This window comes from Ochotona curzoniae, unplaced genomic scaffold (assembly GCF_017591425.1).
Source record: "Ochotona curzoniae isolate NIBS_2020 unplaced genomic scaffold, NIBS_Ocur_1.0 contig_1071, whole genome shotgun sequence".
Lineage (NCBI taxonomy): Eukaryota > Metazoa > Chordata > Mammalia > Lagomorpha > Ochotonidae > Ochotona > Ochotona curzoniae.
The window spans coordinates 26,304,517-26,319,218 of record NW_024464939.1 but is presented as its reverse complement, the minus strand read 5'-3'; the positions used below and the strand labels follow the sequence as shown (position 1 = coordinate 26,319,218).

The window sequence follows — 14,702 nt, the reverse complement described above, 5'->3', positions numbered from 1 at the left end:
CTTTTGTCTTTTAAGGTCTTTAAATTTAGTTTCAGTGAGCTATTTCCGTTTTTTATTAGATCTTAAATTTTGACAGGTGCTGTCACTGTGTCATTTAACCTGCTTTAAAAATGCATGCTGCCAAGGGCTGAATCATGAAATGTTCATGCTAATGGTGGGGGGGGGGGGGAGGGGGGGGTGTTGGTTGAGGGGTGTTGGGTTGTGGTGGTTGGGACAATATGTGGTGGGGGGGTTTGAGGGGTCTTTGGTTGATTATATTATTGTCCTAGGGTCATATAGTTTTGTAGGTATAGGGATTTCCCCCCTCCTTCTCACTTTTCTCCCTCTCCATTCTCCCCCTTCCCCTTTCCTTCATATTATTACAGTAGTATAGAATGTGAACAACTGTCGCAAGTCCAACATTATACTATTTAAATGTATCATGACACTGTAGGTATAGGCAGTGGTAGAAAATCTAGTATTAAATTGTCAATGGGAATCTTCCTTTTATTTCAGAGTAGAAACATATACTGCAACATATCTTCACTTCCTGGTGTGTTAGTCTCCATTATACAGTTCATCCATGAGAATATACATGTATACTTTTTTACCTACATCTGTTTTGTATTTTGCATGAAGATTGCCTTATATCAGAGAAAACATATGGTGTTAGTCCTTTGGGTATTGGCTTATTTCACTGAGCTGAATAGTTTCCAGTTAGAACTACTTTGTCGCAAATGGTAGAATTTTATTCATTTAATGGCTGAGTAATATTCCATAGAGTAGATGTATGATAGTTTCTTTATTCATTCCTCTTGCAATGGCATTTGGTTGTTTCCATGTGTTGGCTATTGTGGATATGTTGTAGTATGAATATTTTGAAGATATTATTTGATATGATCTGTTCCATGACATATTTATACTTAAAAGTAGAAATTTATATCAGGCAATGTTGTCCAGTGGAGCAATATAAAATAATTTTGAAGTATTCGGATAAGTGTTTGGTAGTACAGTGGATAAGACACTGCTTGGCATGCCTCAAGCATGAATCAGAGTCCCTAATTTGAGTTCTGGATGCACTTTAATCAAACTTCCTGCTATAATATGAACCCTGGAGGCAGCAGGAGAAGAGTTGAGTAACAAGTCCCTTCCACTCACATGGTGAATCTGAATTGAATTCCAGCTTCCTGGCTTAGATCTGGTGCAGTCTGGGCTGTTGTGCATGTTTCTGAAGTGAACCAGTGGATGTTAGATTTTTTTTGTGACCATCTATCTGCCTTTCAAATAAAACAAAAATTAATTTAAAAAAATTGAAGAAAATAAATGTCTTCCTTTGTGGCCCTCTACACACTCATGATCTCCATGCTGTCTGTATACTCTACCCAACAAAATATTTGATCTCCCAACTGCTTCTACACTGTTGCTTGGCTTACACTCATTGGTTTCTACTGAATCTCTTTTGCATACATTGATATTTACCAAGGGGATCCACTCCACCCCACAATATTCACATGAAATATTTTCTTTTTCTTTCTGTCTCAAATTTGAAAGCAATTACTTAGACATGTTTTCTCTAGAATCACTGACACTTGTCTCATCTAATGTGTCGCACTCAAACACTGTTGCAGTGTCTGCCCATTCGTGGTTCAGTAAGCTGCTAGACGAGAAGTTCCTACTCATGTTGTATTTCATTTGATAGTTACTGTTGTCAGTAAAAATGCAGAGAGACTATTGCTTCCAGGATCATTCTGGTTAACTCTCTGCAGAACACTTGTTATCTGACATCTTTTTATTGATTATTCTACAAAAGGACTGTTCTGCCACCAGAACATAGACTTCCTTTAGTAGTGGCATTATTTTGTTAATGCTGTGTGTCATTGTCTAGGAGCTCATTCAAAATGTACAGAGAGAACTAATGTTTTGAGCAAATTGAAACTCCAGACCAGGATAATGTCTTAATACAGTAAAAATACTTTGATGGTTTACAATAGTTTTTAAGTAAGACTTCATAGTTATCTATCTTTCCCACCTTCCCTCCTTCCTTTCTTCCTTCTCTTCCTCCTTCCTTATTTCTTTCCTTCCTTCCTTCCATTCCTCCTTCCCTCTTTCCCTCCTTCCCTCCTTCCTTCCTTCCATTCTTCCCTCCCTCCCTCCCTTCCTTCCTCCCTCCCTTCCTTCCTTCCTTCCTTCCTTCCTTCCTCCCTCCCTCCCTCCCTCCCTCCCTCCCTTCCTCCCTTTCTCCCTCCCTTCCTTCCTTCCTTCCTTCCTTCCTTCCTTTCTTCCTTCAATGATACAGTTCCATAGGCTTTGGGACTTCCCCTCCCCTCTTCCCCAAATTCTCTACATGCACTAGTTTCACCTGTGTTATTATAATAGACTGGTTCTTCAGAAACAGTCATAAATCAATAATTATGCTATTGAAGTATATTCTGACATTGTAAAAATGGGCAAGGTAAAGTCCAGTATCCTACTGCCAAGATATATTTAACAATTTCATCGGAAGTCCATCCTTGATTTGGAAGTATAAATGTATGCTGCATTATATCTTCAAATCTCAATACGATGATTTCTACTAATGGTTTTTCTAGATGTACGTGCATGTTTACCTACATTTCTATTGATCTTGTGTTTTGCATAAGTATGGTTTAACATCAGAGAGCACACGTGGTATTTGTCCTTTTGGTATTGACTAATTTCACTGAGCATAATGGTCTCTGGTTGGATCATTTGGTTGCAAATGGTCGAGTTTCATTCTTTTTAATGACTGAGTAGTATTCCATAGAGTACATGTACCTCAGTTTCTTCATCCACTCCCCTTTTGGTGGCCACCTGAGTTGTTTTTATGTCTTTGCTATTGTAGATTGTAGGGGTGCAGGTCACTTTCTCATATGCGGATTTCATTCTATTTGGATATATTCCCGGAAGTGGGATTGGTGAGTCATATGGCAGATCAATTTTCATTTTTCTTAGCACTTAAGGATAAGACATAAAATTTCTGATAAAATTCTAAGCAGTTATTCTTCTCTGATGTGCTGAGAAGGCAGTAGGTACAAAAAGGAATCATTTGTCTTCTAAGAAAAAACTATTTACTAAAGGATCTACTAAATTTTTTTTATCACGAATGCAAATATAAAAGTACTCCAAATCGATAAATGTCAAATCTTAGATAACTGATACAGCTTTAGAGATGACAGAGTAAGGACATTTCTGGTGTGTCATTTTTAAAAGATCTTAGCAACAACAAAAGTTTCTGTCTAAAATTTTCTCTTTATTGCTTGAAGATTTTCTTCAACTTGCTAAAGTCACATTTAAATCGTACCCAGAGATTCTCAATTTAAAGTGCAACCATATTTCTAACACCCTCCACATTCCAGCTAGAAAATGACTCCACAACACTTTCAGTGCTTCCATTTACCTTCCTATTTGATGACAGTATGCACACTTAAAATCTGTGGGCAGCAGAAAAAGCTTAAAAATGCTGAGGCACATTCCCCAGTTACCTCTGATTGATAGGCAGTAAAAGATGGAGATCTCAGACTCCAATCTCAGAGAAATCCAAGTTCGAATTCTGGTTCAGAGACACTGGTTTTGCACATGTGAAGAATTTTAACTCTGGATTGCTAAAGCTGGGAATGACAGCATCAGCGCTTTTACATTGCTGTGGTGGGGATGATATGAGATAATGCTTAGCACCACTAAGGGCAACTACGGTGCTACAGTGTAGTGAGCATTTTAAGTGTACTTTTCTACTTGGTGCTCTCAAAAGCCCCAGATGTCAGTTTTATTATTGGTTTCTTTTGCAGATGGAGAATCTGGAGCATGGGTTATTGAAAGAGACTTTGGAAGGTCTTGGTATAAATGGAACTACACAATTATGGGACTCTATATTCTGTCAATGAGCATTTCATTGGCCTTGGAAATAGACTTAGGCTGAACTTGGCAATAGCACTGTTGTCTTTATTCTGCAAACGAGCAAGCTGAAGTTTAAAGGCGTTGCATTGTATGTCTGAAATAGTAGAACAAGAAAGGGGAAAAAGCCATCTTACTAACTCTGGATGTGTGACCTCACAAAATATTTTATGTTGTTTTATGATAAGGTTCCATAGGCTCTGGGGTTGCCTGTGAAAAGTAACTGTAATTCTAATGGCACAATGTTATGCAGTTATGTATGCATAGTGTTATAGAATTTAATTATATACATATGAATGTTATGACACAATGTTAAGCACTTGAAGAATACAAAGTGATGTTATATTTGGCTAACATCACTATTTGTAACATGGCTGGTTATCTTATTTATGGCTAGGGAAAACCATTCTTGATATGCAGGCTGTAGTCAAAGAACAACAGTAAGTACAGAAAAGCCCTGCATGCTTGGTGCAAGCTATGCAAGAAACTTGACAAGTAGAAAAGGACACAGAAAGTTGCATGTTTGTCTTAGCACTGAGTCAAGAAAGGGAAACATGACCACAACATTTAAATCTATTCTTCAGTCATCCTTGTGCCCTGAATAGACACTTCAAGTTTAAGTTAGTTTCAGATTGGTAGTTTCTGACAGAAGCAAATGCGTATGTTCTCAACAAGGAGTCATTGCAATTTGATTCTGTAACAATTTTCAATTATTATGGATTGTAAAATACTTTGCTATTGGAGTGCTTTTAAAATGCAAAACAAAGAATTGCAGAAGGAATGGGAGATGATGCGTGATGCACTCCCCACCCTTAGAAAAGATCATGAAATTACTAAGTTCATGTTGATGTGTTGACAGTGAATTTATTAATTTTCCACCCAGGCTCTTGTCTCCTGCAAAAACAGAAGAATTAAGCAGAGACTGGCATTGTGTGCAACCAAGAATAGTTTACTTGACAATGAAGGAACATGAAAAACCCATACATATGTGGGAAGGCCTAGACAAAGAAGTATGCAACATAAGTGGGCCAAAGAGCTTACCACACACTAGGGCTAAAGGCAAACCCAAATATGCAACTCGGAGACGGAACATCTGTCCATTTATGCAAAGGCTGGGTAAGTGCAGGGTCTTCAAGAGAAGTCCACTTCAGAAAGACCCTGCTCTCTGATTTTCTACTTCCTGTAGCCTCTGCATGACCATCTTGCACACCCAGGGCAAAACAGCAAACTGGACATTTTTGACTGACACATCAGAGTAGATGGAGTGACAGCCTGTGTGTGACATCTGACTCTGCAGAGCTTACTAGCTGCTTACCCTGCTAGATCCTCAGATGCAGCTAGTTGCCTGCCTATTTATCTCATATCAATGTGATTAACAAGATGAAACACAATTCAGGACAACTTTGAATGTTCATCTTCTTTGTAGGATTATTGCATTATTTTTAGCTTCCTTGTGGCAGCAGAATAATGGTTACCTAGAGATATCTGTATCTACATCCATATCTATATCATCTATATCTATATCTATATCTATATCTATATCTATATCTATATCTATATCTATATCTATATCTATATCTATATCTATATCTATATCTATATCTATCTTCCACAATGAAATTTCAGAAAAGCTCAACCTTGAATGAATAAGAGCCAAGGAAAGGGGTGACTTCTAGAGGCTGAAAAAGACCAGGAAATGGATTCTCCCCTACAGTTTCCATACAAGCACGCATCCTAAACTGATGCTAAGCTCACAATAAAACCGAAACAATGTGTGTGCATGGTCTCAAGCTACAAAATAGGTGATAATTGGTAATGACAGCAAAAGAAAATAAAGGCATTCTAATGACCAAGCTTGCCTTTGACCCTCTCTCAGGGGTGTTGATCATGAAGGTGTTTTTAATAGTGTTTGTGAAGCAAATCTCCTTCATAGTTTTGTTCACATGAGACCTAACCCATAATACTAACAGATAATTCTACTCATTCATATTTTTCACTTGAAATATAGAATGTATGTCTGCCTAATAACTTATGGCAGTGCTGGATGATTTGTTATTTTTATTTGCACACTTTTAGTCTGGATACATCTGTCATGTTATGAAGGTTCATAGACAAATGTGTCAGTGACATATACCATGAGTCAAGTGAATAAGAAGCTTCTAGTGTTTGCATGCCTGTCTCCTCTCTCAAGATTCTCACTGAAACTTAACTTTTAATGTGTTGGTATTAGGAGCTGGCAGTGATCTAAATGGAATTAACAACTCCATTACAGGACTGGAGGACCTTGCTACAACCTTCACTCCTTTCCATCCCTTCTACCACATGAGGACAAAGCACTCAAGATTTCTTATTAGAAGCAGGAACTGTGTCCTTATCCCACACTGGTCATGCTGGTATCTTGGTTTTGGACTTCACAGCCTCCAGAACTGAGAGAACTGAATTTCTGCTGTTTGTAAGTGAGGCAGCAGACAAGGATGGAGGAGACCTGGGCCATCTCTGCCAGGGAGACATGGGCAAGAATCCTGGATCAGGTCAGCTAGCCGTCACACTGGGGAATATCTCTAAGGCATCTTTTAAAAACCCAGTCCCAAGAAACTGGAATATAAAGGATTGAGAATCAAAAGGTTTGGTTAGAAATTTTTCTATGTCAACATACTGAGCTTGGCACATAAGAGGCAATAAGAGGCTCTTTCCTGACCCACTGTGGGTATTTGAGAAACTCTTTTACTTTTGGGAGGCTGCTTCAGAACATTATTTTCAAAGCATAGGAAAAGGTATTTGTATTTGTGGGTACTCCAAAGCAAATAAGGATATTACAGAAGACAAAAGGGAAAATAGCTCAACTTTTCTAATTTGAAAACAAAACCAACATAACAAGACCCAGATGCCTATTTGAATGCCACTGTACAAATAAAGGGAAAACAAAATGTGCTTGGTTTGCCACTTGTCATTGTACCGTATGGTGTGTGGCGAAAGGGGGATAACAGCTCCCATTAGTGCCATTGAGTCCACACTTTGAGACTTGTAAGATGTAAAAATGCATTAAGTACAAAAATGTGTTCATTTGACTATTTTTCTTAAGATGTCATGAGGCTTTTTCATGCTTGTGAGTGTATGGAGTCACAGTGACTTCTGCGATATTGTGGGAAAAAATACCTCTGTATTAAAAGGACTGTGATGTTGTTCTAACTAACTTCATCCATGCTGTGGATCAATCTCAAGTTTCAAACTATTTCAGCAGCTATGAGGGATAGTGGCTGTGAAATTTGCTCTTCAGCCACACATAAAAAAGATTTCTGGTCAATACCAAGCTTTTCTTCTTCAAGCTCCCCAATTATGGGCTTTTCTCTCTACCTGGTGGTGTATGTATATCTGTTATCTAGTAGACTGAAAGCATCGTATCATGAGGTTCTGAGTCAGATAATTTTAAAAAGTAATTTTATATGTTATTTTGCACAACAGATACCTATGGGTTGCAAGAACAGCAGCAGTTTGGGCAGAAAATAGTCCAAGTAATTGCTAAAAGGCGTAGATGCAATGGCTGTGGTCGATACACAGTGGCACTAAAATGACATGATCACCTGCTTCCGTGGGAACATTTCTTATCAGGGCATCATTATCGCCTACACCATGAGCATACCATTGTCTGGTGGTCCTAAACATTCACTTGACAGTCTTAAAAATGATTTGCTTCAGTTGTAGCACACACAAAATTGAGGGTCTTTTGGCACTAACATCTAACAACAAAGATGTCCTAAGAAAGCACCTGGTGTGGTGATGAAAATATCCAGATGCCTGCACTGGATTTTCTTCTGTGTCCGAAAATCTCAGGTTGCACAGGCCCTTCGTGGTGACCTAGTGGCTAAAGTCCTCACCTTGAACATGCCAAGATCCCATATGGGCGCTGGTTCTAATCCTGGCAGGCCTGCTTACCATCCAGCTCCCTGCTTGTGGCCTGGGCAAGCAATAGAAAATGACCCAAAGCCATGGGACCCTGCATCCACTTGGGAAACACTGAGGGACTCCTGGCTCCTGGCTTCAGATCAGCACAGCTCTGGCCATTGTGGCTGCTTGGGGAGTGAATCATAGCACAAAGATCTTCCTCTCTGTCTCTCTTCCTCTCTGTATATCTGACTTCCAATAAAAATAAGTCTTAAAAAAACCCTCTGGCTGCACATTTTTCAGAAGCTGAAATTATAAATTTTTAAGATGCATACATTTCAAAGGGTTGCTAGTTTTGACTATGTGGCCACATAGTAATTGTTGCAGATAGTGAAAAAGATGTCATATCATGTTTTTTCTGTGCTTTCACAGCCTCCATTACATTAATGGCTGTGATAATCCAAAAACTATGCCTTATTTTACTTCATGGATAAAATAACAGGTATCAATTTTTAAAAGCATGCTATGAACAAAAATTGCTCCCAGATTACAGATCATACATAATATTGTACAAAGTGCTAATCACAGACAAAGTGATTGCAGAATGTTCTGTCCTTCCAGCTGTTGTTATTGGGAAGATGATTTTCTTCTTTTCTTTCCTGACTTCTTCAAGTAGATTACTGATTTTGCATTTCGTATCAAATAAATTGCTGATTTCTTTCTCAAATATAGGTTTTATCAAAAATATAGATTCATTAATGCTGTTGATAATCTTCCAACACTCCCTATATGCTTTTCACAAATTTCTGCATTTGTGTTTTGATTTTTACTCATTTTAAAACATTTCCTAACTTTGTTCCAGACTTTCTGGATTCATGGATTATTTAGAGATATCATTTGTTCAATTTCTGACTGCTCAGGTTCCCCCCCCCCCCAGGTATACTGTGTACTGTTGTAACCAATTTCTTGTTTGTTTAGAATCACACTTTATACAATTTGTACCTTATTCAGATTTCTGTGATCCCTCTGACTGCCCAGATTTTCTCTCAGTGAAACTTAACTATGAATCTGGATGCTGTTGTATCCAGTTTTCAAAGGTCAGTTAGCCAAGGTCCTCTCTGCTGGCTATTGCTCAATCTTTATCCTTGTAGATTATAGTTTGCCTTGTTTTACCGGTTACTGAGTGGATTTTCAATACTAGAGGATAATTGTAGATCTATACATTTTAATTTTAGACAGTCATTATTTCCTGTATTTTGAATCTCTGCAATTAGTGTTATAATATTCAGGATTGTTACGCGCCCTTAGTAATTTTTTTTTTCCAGCAATTTAAATTTAGGTTTTTGATCCACCTTGAGTTGATTTTTTTTAATGATAAGAGGTATGGCTCTACTGTCAGTTTTCTACATATGTATAACCAATTTTGTCAGCACAATTCATTAAGCAGATTATCCCTCCTCCACTGTATGTCCTCAGCTTTACGTATGTGAATTAATTTCTGGGCTCTCAATTTTGTTCAGTTGATCCAGGTGTCAGTTTTAAAGAATGTCATTACCATTTTGATATGGATTGCATTGAATCTGTAGATTCCTTTGTGTAGTGTAACCTTTAGTTATACTGATTTTTATGACCAATGAGGAAAGACTATCTTTCAATTTTTGTGTGTGTGACTATGTCTATCAACATATGCTCATTTTCATTGTAGAGATTTTTTAATTCTTTGGATAAATTTATTTCTAAACAGTAGATTGAGTGTGTGTGTGTGTGTGTGTGTGTGTGTGTGTATTGCTGGAAGTTAATATAGTGAAAACATTTCAAGAAATTGTGTGGGGATCAGCCGGGACATATTAAACTAAGGATCTGCTGAACAGCAAAGGAAAGAATCAACAGAGTGGGCAGGCATCCAACAGAATGGAAAAAATGTCTGTAAGCCATCTATCTGACCAACGATAAATATTCAAATATCACAACTTAAAAAGCTCAACAACAATAAGTCAGCCAATCCAGTTGAGAAATAGGCAATGGACTTCCAAAACTTCTTTTCTTTAAAAGAAGAAATGTAAGTGTCAAAAACAAATATATATCATCCTTACATTGGTGAAAATGGCAGCATTTCAGAACTATCCAAACCACTTGGGCAGAACCCTTGGAATATGTACACATTGAGACTCTCGGCTGATATGAGGTGGCAGTTCCTCATCCCTGGGTACTGGGAAGTGTGGAAAGTCATGAGTGCTTTCCCCCTTTGTCTCTTCCCTTCTCGCAGGAACAACAAAAAGAAATAGCAAATTTGGAAGCAACGAGTTCACCCAATTTTCTCTAAACCTTGATCCTTCCCACCTGATCAACCATGTAATCATTATTAAAAATAAAATAAAGCAAATAAATGGAAAAAAAGCTCAGCATAACTATCCATAGTAGAAATTTGCATTAAAACTACAATGAAATATCACCTCATCCAGCTAGAACAACTGAAATCCAAATTTGGCTACGAACCCACTGTGGTGGGTATGTTGATTAGTATAGCAATTGTGGAAATAGCATGAAGACTTCTTTAAAATACTAGAAACACACTTGCCATATTGTTCACAAATCCCACTTCTATATTCAAATCCTAAAAACCTTGAATACAATGAGCAGACGAGATACCTACACCACCATGTTTATAGCAGCACTATTCACAATAGCCAAATTTGTAATCAACCAAGTTCTCCATCATTAGGTGTATGGATTGAGAAAATGTGGCACGCGTACATGATGGGATATTGTTCAGCTATATAATAAATAAAATTCTACCATTTCTAGCAAAATGGACTTAACTGGAGATATGATATAAGTCAAACCCAGAAAGACATTCACTGAATCTCTTCCTTATTTGTGGGAGCAAAAATTTTAAAAATACAAAAAGAAAGAAATGTCTCTGTTAGTACTGGTGCAAGTATAGTTTTGTAAAATCTTGTTTTATACTTTTGTCAAACCATTAGTTAACTACGTTAGGCTACTATAGCTTAATATGTAATAGCTTTAAAATGTACTGTATATTGATTAAATGATCATGTCCCATTCAAGTATTTATAGCTGCAGTCTGTATTTCCACTAAATTATTGCACATTTTACTTATTAAAATCTTATTCAGTGAATTATTCAGCCTTTTAACTATAATGTGAAGTTAAAATACGTTCCTCAAATCTTTAAAAAAAAGTCAGAAAAAGGTAGAAGCAAGTTGGATGGGGGGGGAGGGGGTGAAGAAAATGAATGACTATATTTTTAGAATTATATCCATGTACCAATTTGTGCTAAAAAACTAATTCAAATTAAGTGAAGTTTAATAGCATCAAATTTTATTTGACAACATTCCTTGTTTTGTAATAATCTTTGTAAATTAATATCGTCACTCTTGCCTCCTTTGTCTAGTAATTTCTTTACACAATTTGTCCCAATCTTGATCTTTAACTTCATTATATTTTCATTTTAAAGTGGCTTTTTTCTAAAAACAATGCACTTATATAGTTGAGCATTGCTTTTTATTCCCAATCTCTGTGTTTAAACTATTTCTGTTGTCCTGGTTACTGTTATGGTTGGTTTGAAACTTCTGCATTGTCAATAGTTTCAGTGCTACCTCTATTTCAATTTCTCATACATATTTGACAATTTGAACAAACTTCTGATATCACAACAACCGACTTATCTGTGCCACAAGTTAATAAATCTTGGTGCTGAAAATTTCAGTTTTACATATTTTAATTTTAAGACACTTTGAAGAGCACATGAAGAAAACAGAATGTTCCTGGACAAAAAAAATAGATTTCTTCAAAGTACAAAGCCTCTCAAGAAACCTACAGAAGCCAAACTCACAAATTGCGTCCATCAAGGAAAGTGGGAGGAGAGGAGGCTCGCTTGCATTTGGTCCTACGGATGAGATTTCCAGGAAGACTGATCTCCTCAAGTCACATGCAAACAATAAGCACAGCTTTTCTAAGATTCCATTTTCTGAGGGTGAAGGCAATATTCTTTTTTAAAAAAGATTTATTTTATTTTTATTGTAAAGTCAGATATACAGAGAAGAGGACAGACAGAGAAGATCTTGCATCCATTGATTCACTCCCCAAGTGGCCACAACAACCAATGCTGCACCAATCTGAAGCTAGGAGATAGGAACTTCTTCCAGGTCTCCCACATGTGTGTAGAGTCGCAAGGCTTTGGACCATCTTCTTCTGCTTTCCTAGGCCACAGACAGGGAGCTGGATGGGAAGCAGGGCCTCCAGGATTAGAACCACCATTCATATGGGATTCTGGCGTGTGCAAGGTGAGGACTTTAGCTGCAAGGCTACTGTGCCAGGCCCAAAGGCAATATTCTATATACAGTCCATTTAAAGATGAAACTGTGAAAGAAAACATGATTTGTATGCCTAAACTCTGTAACACCTGCAAAATTGCACTTGTCATAATCTCAAACCTAACAGTGAATGTCCAGTGTTTTAGGACTGGTCAAATACTTTATTGTACTCAGCTTTTAATTATCTCCATTTCTATAAATTTGCATTAGTACCAATGAGGGTGCTTCTTTTTCTCCAAATCAGGCATAATATGTCCATGTTATTGAACAGGGTTTGAAGGAGGTATATCTAAGACAATGGTGTGAAAATCCAACCATCACAGCTATGAGCCCCTTAAGGATCCTAAATTATTTGTCACAAGAAAGCAGTAATTGATTGTGAATTGAGTAGAAGTGATTTGTTTGTGAGAAAAGATTGTGGATGTGTGTGTGTGTGTAAGTGTGCACGCATATGTGGTGTGTTGTCTCACAGAATTATTACTAGACTAGCATAGCTGGTTTGAAAGCAGCAAGAAATAAGAGATGCAGATTACACAGATACATACAACAGAAACTTGGAGGCAAAGCGATCATCTCATTATATGCTGGTGAGAATTCTCATTCTCTACAAAACTTCCACTCTTCTAGGCTTCCACCTCACTTAGTAAATGTGCAAAAATCATCTGACAGCATGGAGATCATGTGAAGTGAAAGGGCATGTTCCTTTGGGGTGTACGACGGCAACAAGAGCAGGACACCTGTACTTGTCCCTTCAGAGAATACTGAGGTTCTGTTAAGAAGACCAATTGATTTTGTCCAGACAAAATTGCACAGCTGGCAAGCCTTACTATCTGTGCAGCAGAAATTCAAAATGATTTTTTTCTTTTCATGTAAACAAACAGTATTTAAGGATTAAATGGAATGATTTCTATGCTTGTATTGTTTTCTAAGCAGGCTAGAATTCAATGGTAAATGCCATTATTTTCCTTGTTGCATTCCTTTGAATGTTTCTAATCATACTAGAGAAACTCTTTGGGATGCAGTTGGAAGAAAAAGTTTGAGGTGATAAGCAAGTATGATAAGTGCTGCCCCTTAAAAAAGGTTAAAACTTTTTAGTCTTCTGTGAATAATTAGACCCAGCTTCTCTATGAACAGATGGCAATTTTCTAGAGTCCACCTTTAAAGTGGGATTAGCAAGTGAAATCAGTTTATTCAAGAAAAAAGCTTCTCTTGGAAATACCACACTGAGCAATAAAATGGATGGTGCATTTATTTCAAGTCTATTCCCTTTGGTTCTGGTCATCACCTAGAGTCTACTATTCTAACCTGCAAAATCTGGCACGATAAATTTTTCCAAGAGCCTTGCCTTCACTGTATTAGATCATTTGAAGCTAGAAGAGAGGTTGCATCTTTCGACTTTGAACTCTGTGAAAGTAAGCACTGAGGTTTGCTTCAACTGTAGCAAAGCAACATAAAAGAGACAGTAGGATGAGGGAAGGGAAAATGCATCTTTGTTCTTTAACTACCAGCCCATTTCCTAATATTTGGAAGAATAGTCACAGAAAAGAGCAATCACACTAATGCAGTCCTTTGTAAATGTGACTCACTAGGCAATATCTAAGTACTTACTGGGTTCTGACAGTTACATCCATCACAATACAGCCTTCACCCTGTCATTGTTGTACACTGATGAGACAAAATGACAGCCATTCACCCAGCCAAATAGAGGAAGCCAGGGAAAATAAAGGAAAGTCACTTAGGCCCTTTGATATCATTTTGAAATGTGTATCTTTCTCTGTCTCTATCTTTTGTTATCTGTGTATGCCAGCATGACACACCTCTATATGACAAACTTACTTCCCTAAAACAGAAAAAGAAACCCACATGAATTTAGATAAGGCTAAAGGTATATAAAAAGAAGTTCAGATTCTCTTTTAACCTAAGAGGGATTAGGGATTAATGTTAGATAATAAATGTTACTTCTTGTCTCTATAATTTTGGTTGTTAAGGATGAATAGTTTAAAACTCACTGGGCAATTATATCATCACTTGTATCTTTTCTTTTTATATTTTAATAAAGTATTTCTACAAAAGATTGCACTTATACTCATATAAGAGGAGTAGTTACAGACTTATTGAATGGTGGGTAATAATAAGTAAGTGGCTTTATACTTATAACTAAAATTTCAAATACAATAACAAAGTAAACTGAAAAGCCCCATCATCTCACATTGCTTTTCCAAGTTTTTTTTTTAAAACAGATTGTGGTGTATTTAGTTAGGTCATATATTGACTTAATAATAATTACAATTTTTAATTCAGATATCTTACTGAGAACTGTTACATAAAATGTATGGAATCTCTATTAGAAGCATTTCTTTTTCACTTTTTATTCATTGAGGAAGGTAGCACAATTGGCTATATGACAACCAACATCAGGAAGCAGGAACACAGCACTGTTCCATTCTTCTCTGAGAGCTCATGGAAGTGGATAATACCCAAATTTTGAAATATAATTACTTTATTCTATTACTAAAATTAAAGGGAGTATTTACTTATAACTTCTTTGAAGCATTACTAACATAGTTGTATTAATCTCTGGTATGTGATATTTCAA

General features: G+C 37.0%; 1 non-coding gene across 1 annotated transcript; it reads right to left on the bottom strand.

The window, feature by feature from the left end:
* Positions 1 to 12,344: 12,344 nt before the first annotated feature.
* Positions 12,345 to 12,448, bottom strand: LOC121166793. Its single transcript, XR_005885485.1, has one exon. It is a non-coding gene; the product is annotated as a small nucleolar RNA U13 (small nucleolar RNA).
* Between the last annotated feature and the right edge of the window lie 2,254 nt (positions 12,449 to 14,702).